This window comes from Hemicordylus capensis, chromosome 2 (assembly GCF_027244095.1).
Source record: "Hemicordylus capensis ecotype Gifberg chromosome 2, rHemCap1.1.pri, whole genome shotgun sequence".
Taxonomy (NCBI): domain Eukaryota; kingdom Metazoa; phylum Chordata; class Lepidosauria; order Squamata; family Cordylidae; genus Hemicordylus; species Hemicordylus capensis.
In genome coordinates, this window is record NC_069658.1 from 195,964,144 (window position 1) to 195,978,743 (window position 14,600).

General features: G+C 45.2%; 1 long non-coding RNA gene across 4 annotated transcripts in view; it reads left to right on the forward strand.

The window, feature by feature from the left end:
- Positions 1 to 434: 434 nt before the first annotated feature.
- Positions 435 to 14,600, forward strand: part of LOC128346297 (uncharacterized) — a 58,574-nt gene continuing 44,408 nt past the window's right edge. The window contains exons 1-2 of one of the 4 annotated variants that reach the window (XR_008316881.1): positions 435 to 731; positions 5,797 to 6,060. This is a non-coding gene — a long non-coding RNA (uncharacterized LOC128346297). The other 3 variants (XR_008316880.1, XR_008316883.1, XR_008316882.1) reach the window with 3 other exon arrangements.

Sequence of the window (14,600 nt, forward strand, 5' to 3'; positions counted from 1 at the left end):
ATGTGAGCCCTTTGGGGGACAGGGAGCCATCTTATTTGTTTGTTATTTCTCTGTGTAAACCGCCCTGAGCCATTTTTGGAAGGGCGGTATAGAAATCAAATCAAATCAAATCAAATCAAATCAAATCAAATCAAATCAATAAATAAATAGCCTCAGACACTAGCTGACATTTTGAATGACATGGCAAACTTCCTTAATGTACACTGGTGAGTGGCATGTAACATTTCAGGATCTGCTAGGGACAAGCAGTTTTTTCCTACTAGGGATGTCATAACTTTTGGTCCCAGTCTGTTTGCCAGCACAGGAAAAAGATGCTTCTCTGGGGCCTCTTCTCTGGAGAAAAGGTGCGGGCTAAGATAGTGGAAGTAGGTGCTTTGTGAGTGATCGCCTCACTCACTCATAAATCCTTGAGCACTTTTAGGGTAAGCAGAGGGATGTTCCTGCCTTCCTAATTAGCATGAATTAAAGCCCCCATAGGTCTAGGCTGTGTGGATGAGAAGTGTTGTATACTCCCTCTTTAAGAGGCAAGCCCAGGAGACCTCAGGGGGAGACTGATCATGTGAGAGAACTAGAGGAAACTGTTTCACTTTTGTAGTAGAGGTCTGTGTGCATGGTTGAGCCTGTAGTATGATCTCCTCAGGGCCCAAACAGTCCTAGGCCCAGAGGGACCAGTAACCAGAGACTCTCCCGACTCCTCAGTGAAATTATACTTATTTCTCCAATCCATGGTGGTGAGTTTTTGTTTGTTTTTGCCTGAGCCTTTCCAATTAGTTGTAAGCAATAAATGACTGAGTTATTAGAACAACTCTGGTATGTGCTACTGTTCCCACTTTATTTATTTATTTGTTTGTTTGTTTTTCAAATTTGTATACCACCCCAAACTTCCATCTCTGGGCGGTTCTCTACATAGGCATTTAAAATATGTATATACCATTTTTAAACAACAGAAACGTTCTTAAAGCAGTTTATACAGCAAAAGAAATGAAAATTGGGTTCCCTGTCCTGGAGAGGTTTACAATCTAAAAACATATCCAGTAAGAAGGACCAATTCAGCCTGCATAACACCTCTTGTACTCTACCCTAAGACTGTTAAAAACTGCAATTTGAGGACTTTCCCATTTCCTAAAATTAAGCTTTCTTTCTTTCTTTCTTCTGAACATATAGCTTCAAGAAGAATTCTGGGAAGCTAGGAAGCTTGCTCACCTCTTTGTGACACTTCTAATCCATGGTAGTTAAAACTGAGCACAAATGCTGTTGCTACCTTATGTATGGGGCTGAATGTACAACCCTTTCAGGTTGGGGTCGTGACACCCAGGCAGGTTTGAGGCCTAGCACCCTCCATTTTATAAATTAGGTCAAAAAACAATGTGATATTTTTGTGTCGCTGCCCTCAAGAGAAGGAAACTCGGTAGCCTGCCAATCTCTCCTCCACTTGTCCTGCTTGTATTCAGAAAGCTAACTGCCCTGACTCTAGCAATAAGAACCAGAGTGTCTCTGATGATCCCCGAGTAATGAGGGACTCGGTTTCCTGTCTCATTGGGAAGATGGAGATGTGGCATTCTTCCTGCGCACCTGCCTCTAGTTGTTTTTTCCACCGCAGTTGGGAGCTCATAAAGCCGCCCTCCCTGGCTCCTATTTCACATTGAGTATTGGCTATTATATAGCGCTAATATTTCTTTGATTTCTCTCCCCACTTCTCCTTTCGCTTTCCCCAGTCCGTATTATGGTAGTTTTGATGAGTCCGTCCTTGCTAGGCGATTGCGCTTCATTCCTGAGCTGCCACCGGCTCTTTGAGAGAGAAATGAGCTTGGGTTGGAGGCAGATTCATTCAGCCGAGCTTCCCAAAGGACTTTGCAGAGCAGGGGAGAGAGGAGGGCGGGAGGGAGGGTGAGGGTTGTAAGACATGATGGAGATACAGGCCTCGCTGGCTGACTGGTGAGCCGACATAGCATTGATTTTCCACTCCGTGAGGTATTAGGGGTGGGTTCGGACGTTACGAGGAAGCACCCCAGAGGAGATGCAAGCATCTGAAGGTCAGGCAGAAACCAGTGAATCATTTTATAGCAATGTGAGAAAAAGCAAGATACAATCCCCTGACAAACTAAGGTAATTTCCTAATAAATACCTTTTATCAGGGCCAGCTGAAATATCACAAACATGTGGGCAAGCTCCCCAGCTCCCCAGAACCCTTCTTCAACCTATCTGTCCTATTCAGGGACAAATAGGGACATGTTAGCAGGTATGATAAGAAAGAAGGAAGGAAATGTATTTTGGAAAATGATGGAAAAGCCCTCAAATCTGCCTTTTTAACCATCTTAAGGTAGAGTGCAAGAGGTGTTATGCAGGCTTAATTAGGATAGATCATGCTAGGTGCAAAATAGATTTCAAGTTGCACCAAGGGATATTGGGAGAGATAATCTGTTTTCCCTTTTGACAAGGTGAAAGCTATCAGGGGATGTGATGTGGGGTGGACAGACACTGACCCTTATAGGATTGCTAGGTCCAGTCTAGATACATTGCTGAAGTTTGTACTTGCTTGACAGGAATACAAACTTGTAATGTTCTCTTTGCATTGGAGATGAGCATTAGGATCCCTTGTGTTCTTCTGTGGCTCAGATTTTAATCTGAGAAGAACTCAGCTCCTTCCTTCCCCTCTATCTATCTATCTCCCACCTACCCATTTGGTTGCTGCTTCAGTAGTGATGGGGAGGAGGAAAATCTCCTTCTTTCCCATCCTGCACCTGGAGCATTGTTATGGCAGCAACTCTGGTGCCAGGGGTAATCATAAGCGGGGCTAGGAGTAGGTAGGTGGTTCAACCCTGAGACAAGTTAAAAAGAAGGGCAATCGCCAGCCCGTGGTTTTCTCCAATCTTTAAAGTTGTTTACTTGTCCCAACCAAAATCTCCATCATTCATACTAGCACTTGGCAGCTGGCTATTTAGTGCTAAATGCACCCTTTGGTTGGCTGCAAGTAAAGCAATCATGGCCTACATATGGGTTAACTGTAGGTGTCAGTGTGGAAAGTAGCAAGCCCCCCCCCCCCACTTTCCCTCTCAAGTCCCCCTGCCTCTTCTTCTCTGTAGCTCCATCCCTTCAATCAGCACTGCCTCCATTTCTCCCCCTCCTTGCAATCTTAGCCCCCACCCACCCTTGCAGAACAAGGTTAAGAAAATCACCTGGAAGTGGCGGGGGGCTTGGATTCTTGAGCACCTATTTGCAATTTCACTGTATGTTTTCCAAGTTTCACACTGCTTGGAAATACTACAAGTTATTTGCACCCACCCACATAGGGCCCACGAGTTTCCCTTTCTTCTCACAAATACACACACACATTTTTTTTTAAAAATGCAAATCTTTTTTCTCTCACAATATAAACATGTATGTGATATCCTTGGGCTGCAATCCAGTGCACACAACAGCTACTTGGGAATAAGCTCCCATGAGTTTATTAAGGCTTTACTTGGAAACTGTATAGAATTGGCTGCAATTCTATGCAACATTTACTTTATCCGATTTGAAAATTAAGCCATATAGATCACAGACCTGACCAAATAATTTATGCAAAAATTGTTTCTTTCAATCTCTAAAAACAAACAAACAAACAAACAAACACAAAAAACCCACAAGCAAAAACTGGTATAAGGACTATAGAGAGAGGTGCGGCTACTTGACAATTTTGAACTTGTCTGGTTTCCAAGATGTGGATGTTAGGTTGCTCATAATAAGAACACAATCTCAGAATTCTTAAAAATTAACAAGTATTTCTGTATTAAAGACACACATTTCAGACAGGATAAGTTTGAAATTGTCCAATTAGTAATTTCAGTTAAGATACCATTTTTTATTTGGAAGCTACAAAACCCCTCCCTCCCGAGAGGTGAGAGAGTAAGAGAAAGATACCAGAGGAAGTGTCAGTCCATCATATCCCATCCCTTTCCCACCCCATTTTCTAGATCTCTGAATGTTACTAAGATTTGTTGATAGTGAAATTTTAAAACAGAAAAAAGGAAAGGAAAAGAGAAAAGCTCACAGCAAATGCTGGAGAAATCCAATGCCTTTTGAGGGCTTGGTTGGGCTCCTACCTTTTCTTTATTCCATTTGCTTGCAGACTCATTGCCCCCATCTTGCAAAAACTACCACCACATTTCACAAAACATAGAATACCAGCACAATGTGCTTTCTCTAATAAAAATGGGGCTTCCTGCTTCCTTCCAGCCCCATTAAAAAACTGTGCCTGCCCCCAGATGCTTCTGAGTAGTGGTTCAGTAAATCAGTCATAGATGAGCCTTTCCTTATTGGCTGAGGCTCCTGGAGGACTTGGGAGTGGCTCCTGGAGGATTCCTCCACCTTGTGACAACAAACAAAAAGCTGCTCATTGGCTAGGAGGCTTTTTAATATTAAAATTGGGGAGGGCATTCTTATGCTAATATTGTCTTCAGAGTCTGGAGCCCACCACAACCACACAAACTGCAGGTGGAGCAGTCGAGTCTTGAGAGGTAGAGAAGATGCATGTGTTACTGGATTCAAAACAATGCTTGCAACTTATAGTTAGGTGACTAACATGACAGCTGCAGGTGGAGATCTTTAGGGGACTGTGCCCACTTCACCCCTACAAAGGAGCCACCACTGATGGCAACATTTATTTTCTAAGTGTTACTGGTACCTGGATCAGTGTTGTAGCAGCACACGAGGGAAGGGGTGGCAGAAAGAGACTTTCCTCTCTTCCTTCTACCCACTGCTGGAGCAACAGCCAGGTAAGGGCAGCGGAGTGAATAGGAGAGAAGAGACTGTACCCTGTCACAATTCTGATATCATTTGGAACACGACAAGGCCCAATTGGGCTCAGAGGAAACTAAGCTATTTTCCAGTTTTTGGGGAAAGTAACTCAGTTTGCCAAGCCCAGTTAGTAACTGAATCAGGGAAGAGGTGTTTCATCCATTCCGAATCCAGAAACCAAGAGAGCTCCTGTTTTAAGTACAACTTGGGAGAATTTCAGCTGATGCAGTTTCCCCCTTTCAGTGATGCGGAAAGCCACACCTGGTATAATTTTGTGTTTAAACACAGTTCACTCAAATCTTGACTTCAGTTAATTCAGCAAGGCTGGTATTTTCTGTTCATTAACTCAGTAAGTGATATTCATTAGTGCATTTTGTTTAATTAATTTGCTGTTCAATATACATTTGTGTGGTTGGTTCTATATTAGATATTGCTTCACTTCAGTAGTCATTAGTGTGATTATTTTAACATGCAATATTTGTCTATTCAATATGTTCAGTTTTCAATAGTCATTTGTTTGACTAGTTTGGCATATAGTTACCATTAGTTCTGAATCTTTCAAATTATTATTATTGTTATTATTTTAATTGTAAAGTCTGTAATCCTGCACATAGATAGCTGATTAATTCCTACTTAAGAAATAGGATTTAAGCTGCCAAACCGTATACAGGATTGCACAAGGCTGTCATGGAATTTTGCATTATTTCAAGTTTTCTGGTTCATCCAAATACTCCTGTGCCATGGGGTGATGAATGAATAATTACAACGTAGTTATAAATTAGTTACAGCTTAGTTTAAAGGAATTTTAAAATTCCTTTAAAAACCAATTCCTTAAAATGAACAAGGGGAAATGAGAAATTTCAATTGACAAATGTTTCTCAAACATGCTGATAAAATTTGACACGGAAGTCAAATTAAGTCAGCAGATGGTGTATGACTTTGGAATGCATCCCCCCACCCCCGTGTGAACCTGAAGCAGTTGTTGAATGGAATAATTTGAGATATTTATTTCTTTTCTAGGACTGCCAGGTATAGAGGATTAGATTAAAAGATGGCCGAATGGTGATTGGCTGAGGAGTGACCTAGCAGGGCAGGCTGTGAAAAAGATGACACTCAGTGGACCCTGCCTTTGGAGATCTGCATGATCCAAAGCTGACTAGTTTGGACATTTCAGGTCATTTATAGGTACCCCATCCCACTGCCTGCACACATGTCCTCTCCTTTTTCTGCTTCCTTCTTCAAGATGGGATATGGTGAAAAGCAAGACTGAAAGCTGTGCTTAGGGTATGTTCATACATTTCATTTTCAAATTGTATGTATAAAACAGATTTATGCCTGTGTGTCGCAATGCAATGTGTGCACATGACAAGCATGTGTTTGCAAGTATATGTGTTATATCGCTGCCCTTGTCAGGGAGCTGAGATTGGCTGCAGCTCCTCAGTGAATTTGCATACATGGTGTGGCTGACATGGGTTTGCCATGGATAAAGCAGGCTTGAATGTGGACCTAGCCTACTTATGAGACCACCCATCGTTACATCCTCTAGGCTTGCAGTGGAACATCCACATGAATGGAACTTGGGGAAGATCAGCATTCTGAGGAGACCTGGTCTCGTGGTAGCAAGCATTACTTGTCCCCTTAGCTAAGCAGGGTCCACCCTGGTTGCATATGAATGGGAGACTAGAAGTGTGAGCACTGTAAGATATTGCCCTCAGGGGATGGAGCTGCTTTGGAAAGAGCATCTAGGTTCCAAGTTCCCTTCCTGGCATCTCCAAGATAGGGCTGAGAGAGATTCCTGCCTGCAACCTTGGAGAAACCGCTGCCAGTCTGTGAAGACAATACTGAGCTAAATAGACTGATGGTCTGACTCAGTATATGGCAGCTTCCTATGTTCTTATGAGGTTGAAGGCAGATATGATAGAAAAGAGCTTGCAGTGTGTCTGTCCCTCAGCTGTGTGGTGAGCCCAATAGCTGCCTGCCTTTGCAGTTTGAATGCCAGACATACATACAGTGAACCAAGTGCCGGTCTATCCTCTCTCCCCATGCTTCAGGTAGAGACTGGCTGCCTTTTTTGTTTTCAGAAGAGATATGTCTATGTCTATGTCTATATCCATTCATTTGCTAACATACAAAACCCCACAAACGTCTTTTTATTATTGCACTTACATACTGCTTGTCCTCCAAGGAGCTCAGGATGGTGTACATGGTTCTGTTCAATGGCATAGCCACCACTGTCTGAAAGTGTGCAGCGAACTCACCGCACTTGGCACTTCTCCTGCCTCCAGGATGCTCACCCCCACCTTTGAGGCTCCACTGGCACAGCCCCGATCCCGGTTAGAACAGGCACCCGCTTTAAGCAAGCCATATGGGGCGAGTGCAGCCCAGCAGACGGACAGGTGACAAGTGGTGGGCAGAGTGGTGAGCAAAGGCAAGTGAGTGAGGTGCTGCGCTTTTATTATTGCCCTGTGTCTCCTACAACCTTGCTATACCGCTGGTTTTTGGTTTTTGTTTGTCTAACTTACCCTGTGAGGTAGGTTGGACTGAAAGATATTTAACTGGTGCAAAGTCACCCAGTGAACTTCATGGTCAAACAGGGCTTTCATCTTTCTCCTCCACTCCATCAAGTGGGGAGATGAAAGTTTCTTGGAGGCATTATGGTGCACCAGTCCATCAGTCTTGTCCACAGTTGGCTTCTGCTGTTACGCTATGTGTACTGTGCAAGAGGGAGGGTTCCCATTCTGATCATGCCAAACTATACAGACTGGAAGGAACAGCATCATGGGAGACTGAACCACCCTGTCTTACCAAAACCGTGATGTTAGAGTTTATATATATTTTTAATATGTCTAGAACTTATGTTTTCAAAAACACAAAATGCCATAATTGTTTGTCTCAGCTGTGCTTGGAGCAATGTTTTGCACCCAGTAGTGTGTCATCTAATCCTATGCACACTTCCTTGAGAGTAAGTCTCATTGAAGTCAGTGGGATTAGACTTTAAAGAAACCTGCAAGTCTACCTCTGCTGCCTCCCCCCCCAGATTATATTTATACTGCCTAACACCTCCTCCGCTCCATTTGTAAGAGTCTTAAAATGGTAGACTTTGGGGCTTTCCCCATCACATCCATATCTCCTCCCCACTCCATGTTCCTTTGTTCAACATCCAGCCTAAAAAAGAGTTCTGTGTAACTTAAAAGCATGCTCTCTACTTCATGACGTTTTAGGTTATCCTAAATAAAGGTATTGACCTATTTAGCCTCACTACACACACACACACACACACACACACACACACACACACACACACTCTCTGTCTCTCTGTCTCTCTGTCTCTCTGTCTCTCTCTCTCTCTCTCTCTCCTACAACTTTGGTGATGTTTAGAAATACTGATGTTTCTAAATCTGTACAATGAAAGGAGCCTTTTTAATAAGGTACTTCCTGTTTGCCAGTCTCCTCCACTAATTACAGCGGTGCGTTGAAGTGCCGTAAGAGTGCCCCCTTGGGGTTCCTGTGGAGCATCATCAGGATTCAGTGAGGTTATTCATCCTCGAGGTCTGCCACACAAGTATGGAACTCGGTTTCCTTGGGGACTCCCCAAAACTGGATTCTGAGAACCTTTTCTCTTTTAGCTGCCTTTTAGGCTGAGGCCGAAGCAGGGGTGGGGTGGTGTTTGCACTGCTTTATGGGTTTAGCCTTAATCGAACTGTAAGTTTGCTTTTTAACCTGCCCTCCTTTCAAGCTTTTTGGCTGGGGCAGACGAATCAATTTTACCTTCTAAATTAAAATAACAACAACAACAAATGGGGTGGGAGAGGAGGCTTGCACATAAAACGAAGAGCCTGTCCTTTCCCAAAGGCTCAGGGTAAGTAACACAATTATACACACCACTATAATTATAGATCAAAGAGACGGCTCCCTATCCCTGAAGGGCTCACAGTCTGTCATCTCCCGATTCGAAGCTTGGCCCCATGGCCACCTTCGCTGGAGAGAAGCCTACCTTGCTTTTCAAGCTTGTCTCTCCCATCTGCATTCTCTCCCCCTGCCTTGATGCACCCCGAGCCCTCCTGCCCGTGCCCGTTGCTATCTCAAAACCAATTTGACTATTGTTTGCTGCGTGCACGTCTCTCTCTCTCCCCCCCTCCTCCCCGCCTTTTGCTTTGCGCTTTGTTATTTTAATGGATTCTTTATTCCAATCCCAGCTACGCGGCGGGCGGAGGCTGAGATACTGCATCAAATTGCAATCCTCTTCTGTAGATCTCTCTCTCTCTCCCTCCCTCCTTCCTTTTCTTTGGGTAGGAGGGAAGAGACAACGGGAAGAGGAGAATATATATAAAAAAATACAAATCAAAAGTACACAGCCTGCAGCCGTGCTGAGGTTTAATAGAATCTCGGAGTGCCCCCCGCCCCAGTTCACTTGGGCGCTTGTGCGTGATTGGAGGGCTGTTTTTTGCTTTTCCCCTGAGCAGCTCGCAGAAACAAACTGATCACCTGGGCCTCTACATCTGAGGGCAGCTGGCACCGGATTGCAGCCCTGTTAACCCTTCGCCACACTTATTTCCCATGTGAAATATCCGGGCTTAGTTTCACAGCCCAGTTCTCTGGGTCCACCAGCTGCTTTCATCGTCTCCGGAGCCATCTCCTGCGGTAACTTCTGGTTCAGCCTTTTATATCAAGGCAGCTCTTCCATGAGGCGAAGTGAGACAGTCACCTCAGGCAGCAGACTATTGAGGTGCTAGCAGGGCAGCAAGATGCCCCCCACGGCAGCCACTACAGCAGCTCCTCGGGTCCAAACTGAAGCCCTTGCAAGGGTTGCTTCTTCTCACACTTGGTGCAAGGTTTGCAAGAAATTCAAGGGGAGAAGAGGATGCTCCTGGCAACCCTCCTTCCTCCCCACCCCTTGCATCCCTTTCAGCGCTTTCAAGGGTCAGTTTTGAAAGGGCCCTGGCCCCTAGCGGTGGCGTGGCGCAAGGCAGCATTTGGTGTTTCTCCTCAGGCACTGCAGTATATTGGGCTGCCTCTGCTTCCCACGATCTGGTTCACAGAGCCAGCTGCAACAGTTAAAAAGAAATCCTCGATGTCCCTGAAAATCTATGATAGGTGGGTGTGTTGCTGAAAACATTTTGCTTTCTGATTGCTCAAAAAATTGTGGCCACAGTTTTGAATCCCCGAGTGGATGGAACAACACTTTACGAGACCCAGGAGACTGCATTCCCATGCTGAGTTCTACCCCCATTTCTGTAATGGGTAATAACACTCACCCCGTGTTCTGATGTCATCATGTCCCATGTTTCCCTGCTGCACGAAACCATTGGCTGCCACTTACAGGGACAGAGATGCACAATTGTTACAATGTGTCCTTTTTAGCTTATATGTATTTTAGCTACTCTGTTTGTGCTTTATAGCATATTTTAAACATTTCGTAATTTTTAGATTCCTCCCTTCTCAGCCTTATCTGCTATATCAATCTTATTCTCTGTAATACTGTAACATTTTTTCCCCTTTTATATAACATTTATTGTATAGTATTACTGTTTTATAACCTGTGCTGGTCTATGACCGTAATAAAGATTGATTGATTGATTGTTACAATGATAGTGAAATGGACAGAATTGGAGAAGGGTTTTCTTTTTGTTGTAGACTTCTTTGGACAGTGAAGGAAATTGCATTGGGCAAATAGGCAAGGCTAGTCTCCTAAGTCTGTTTCACCAGAGGACAGAAAGTGGGGGGCACAGTGAAGGAGAGCTGGGTTGGTGAAACGGACAAGACTGCTCCCACCCCACACCTACAGTTCTGAACAGAAAAAAGAACTAAAAATGTGAAAGAGCCCTTCCCATGTGTGGGAAGGGGGGGGATGGTTGGTGGAGGACTAAACACGCACTTCAGATAGAACACATCTGTTTACAGGTGGGACACAGGACACAGGAAGGTTCAAATGCCATTATAAATCCACCTTCCTGAATGACCATTAATTGGTTAAAAACCCAATACAAGCGCATCTTCAATTGCATTTCTGTCCTTCACACACACAACCAAGAGCAGGAAGGAGGCTCAAAAACACTTTAAACAGAAGTGTTAAATCTGTCTCAGTTGCCAACACGTCACTTGCCCTCAGAAAAGGGAACTGAAGATTCTTCTAGCCGTTAAGTAGAAACAGCTAGTCAGAAAACTGTCCCAACCACAGACATGGGTGCTCAGGAGCAACTAACCACCTCTCCCTTCCTCCAGTATAAATCTCAGCGCCTGCTCCTCTGTTCCTATTGAACACTTGTCTGTCCATACATAGTGTGCATATCCTGCCTGCCTACCATCTGCTTTCACTTGATCCTGTCTTGCTGAATCCCACAAAGGCTATGGCAGTGAGCATCCGACATGCGTTTGATGTCATGCAGTGGATAGGGTAGTGGGGTGTGTGTGTGTGTCAGCCTGTTGCCCACAAAATCACAGTGCACCCACAAGCCTGTGACACCATCACTGCATATACTTTAAAGCAAATGGTTTTGTACTGAAAACATGCCAGGAATGCCAAATCTGTCGCACAGATGTCACATCATATGCATAACTGTGATGCCATTGTGCCAAGTGCATATCAGTGATGTGCCACTGATGCTTATGAGCCTTCACACTTGTGCTTTCTCCAATGTCCTATACATAGGCTGTAGCACCCGTCTTGCGTGCCTGCGCCATCACAGAATGACCATCACTGCACCAGGCAAGTCCAGACCCAAGAGGATCTCGGGATCTGGCATCCAGCTCCCCCTTACCCCCACAATTTCTTGCCCTCTCCCTGCCCTGTTGCTAACTTGTTTCTGCATCCAAACTGCCTCTGGCAAGGAGGAGTAGAATCCGCTTGCATCCATCATCTGTACACAGAAATATATCATCTCCAAGTGGCACCTTCATTTAAAGGACTATTATCAGGGTAATTCTACCCATTCATCATTGGGGCTCTAGCTGGCATAGTGCTGTTTCTTGGGCCAACCTGCCCCCCACCCCCAGCTCTAGGACAATCACAGAAATCAGAGTACAAACACTGGGCAGTATGTCCAGGGAACCTGCCCTGTGGTCCCAAGATGACCGCCTTTCCTCGTGGTGGGATCTGAAATGGGGCCCCCAGTGCTGAGCGTAACATGTCTAATATTCCACAACGTGATGGCTGTGGCTTAAGGACTGGTGGCTTATTTTCATGTTTGCATACCCACTTATATTCAGTATTCAGAAAGGGGTAGCCAGAAACTGCAACTGCGTTGGATCATAAGGAAGAATAAGGATGACACTGAGAATTATCTTTTGCCCAAGGCTATGATGGGAGGGGCCGAGGATGTTTGGGAGCAGAGGCACTCTTACCCCTGGGCCTCTGGGCTGAAGTCCAGGGCCTCCACACCCCCGGGGGCCCCCAGATCCTCTCTTTAGTCTGTCCCGGGTGGTGTGGTCGCTGTGCTGCACTGCGCCAGGCAGCCAAGTGTGACTGTGACCTGTGCCAGGGGCCCGAGCGTGACCTCTGCTTTAGAGACAGAGTGGGGAGTGGGGAACGAAATATGTGGGATGAGAATATGTTAAGTGGCGTGTTGAAATGTTTCTGCTAATGCATATTTGCATAATTATACCTGTTTTATATTCTTCTATTCTTGTGAGTTCAGTTGCTGTTTGTGCCCTCAGGAATCCATGTATTAAAAATACTCCATGTGTCATGGTGTGTGTGTGTGTGTGTGTGTGTGTGTGTGTGTGTGTGTGTGTGTGTGTGTAGGGGGATGCTACTTAACTTGCAGTGGGGAGGGGGGGAGGGGGCTCTAAAGACCTTTAGGTCCAGCCTCCAAAATTACTTGGGTGCACCTCTGCTTCTAATCCATGTTAGTTAAAAGTGAGCACAAATGATGTTGCTGCCCCCTTGTTGTGCTGGTCATAGACCGTAATAAACTTTGATTGATTGATTGATTGATTGATGTTGCTGCCTTATGTATGGGGCTGAAAGTATAACCCTTTCAAGTTGGGGTCATGACACCCAGGCAGGCTTGAGGCCTAGAACCTTCCATTGAAAAATTACGGTTGAAGTATTTTTAACTGTGTGTGTGTGTGTGTGTGTGTGCGCGCGCGCACAGGGGATGGTGCTTAACTTGTGGGGTGGGGGTGGGGCCCTCCAAAGGCCTTTAGGTCCAGGTTCCAAAATTACCTAGGTGCACCTATGTTTGGGAGGAGAGGGAGGAAGATGGCAGCAAGAAGTTGACCATGGACTGGAACTAGGACTGGATAGGCCAGGAGCTAAGGGGGCAGAGAGGAAATGATAAATGGTCAATGGAGCTTGGGCTTATCAATTTACACCTTTTTTGGGCATATGGAAAAAGTGGGCTACTTGATTTCTTTAGTGGCTGGCAGAAATTTTAATTTTATCTGCAGTGTACTGAATGTAGCTTGTATTAATGTCACAAATAGCATTTAATAGGTACAATCTGAATGCTCTCCCGCTCAGGGACATAATTGCCGTGTGACCCTCAGGGGCATAATTGCATGCTGCTTGGAGTGCTTCTGGGGGAAGGGGAGATTAGCTAAAATTCTCCAGCCATGTGCAAGCACCAAGGCTTCAGAAGCAGGGATGCTACTGCTGTGGGCATACATCCTTTGCACACCTGCATCTTTAGACAGGATACTGGCCATTGACTTGTAATCCTTACAACAGGTCTGTAAGGCTTCTACCAGCTGTGCTTCCTGCTGTTGTTGCCCTGACCAGGGGTGGCTTGCTGTACAAAGGAGAGTTCTGTTCACATATTTCCCAACCCAGCTATTGCAATGGAGTGTGGAAGAGAGGATTTGAAGGGGCAGCTAAGATGGAGGGGCTGTAGCTCAGTGGAAGAGCATCTGTTTTGCATGCAGAAGGCCGCAGGTTCAGTCCCTGGCTTCTCCAGGTGGGGCTGAGAAAGACTCATGGAGAGTTGCTGCCAGTCAGTGTGGACAGTTCTGGATGGACCAATGGTATGATACATAAGTTCATCATAAGTTCCAAAGATAGAACTGGCAGGCGGGTTTCTTTCCCCTGACTGCTTTTCCACCCTCATCTGGCTAGGTGGATGGTAGGCTGGTGTCCTCTGTCTGCATTGCTGGGAAGGCCTGAATGTTTTGTGAGGAGAGCAGAAAAGGGGGAAACCCTGTCCTCCTTTTGTTGTGGGTCTGGAAGTCAGTGGATGTGCCTGTGGTGAGAATGGAAAATCATGGAGGAAGATGGCAGCTCTTCTCTTCAAAGGCTCGTTCTTAAGTGTTGTGGCTTATGATGCTGTTGTGAGAGAAAGAGAAAGGGGTGAGGTGCATGAGGAGTAGAGAAAAGTTGGAGTTTCTCTCCCTGTATGAGGGCTGTGAACAAAAGCTTGAGCTGGTCTGCTCAGTTAATTTCAGATCCCACTCACAAGTTTTTTGATGCCCGCTCAGTTAATTTGAGATCCCACTCAGGTTGAATCAGGAATGCCCCAATCTGAATGAATGTGCGCATACAATGCCTTGATACTGCCGCACAGCACACAATTCATTCCACACACAGATGAAAAAAATGAGAGAGAACAGTGGTGCTAACCCTTTCCTCCATGCCATTTCCCCATTGAAAATCACTCTCATGGCTACTGTCTGGAAAAGAAAAAGATGAACATGGTGTTCCTATGTCACATCTAGTTTGTCCTTAAGAAGGATTCTAAATCAAGGGGCCATCCCAAATGGGATTCCAGATAGTGCCACAAGCAGGAAGACTGAATCAAGGAGATCAAATGCAGTGCATCAGGGAGTAGGCCAGTTCCAGTATAGACGCTGGTCCATTTCAGAACGTATTTGTGCCAGACCTCTTTGTTCGT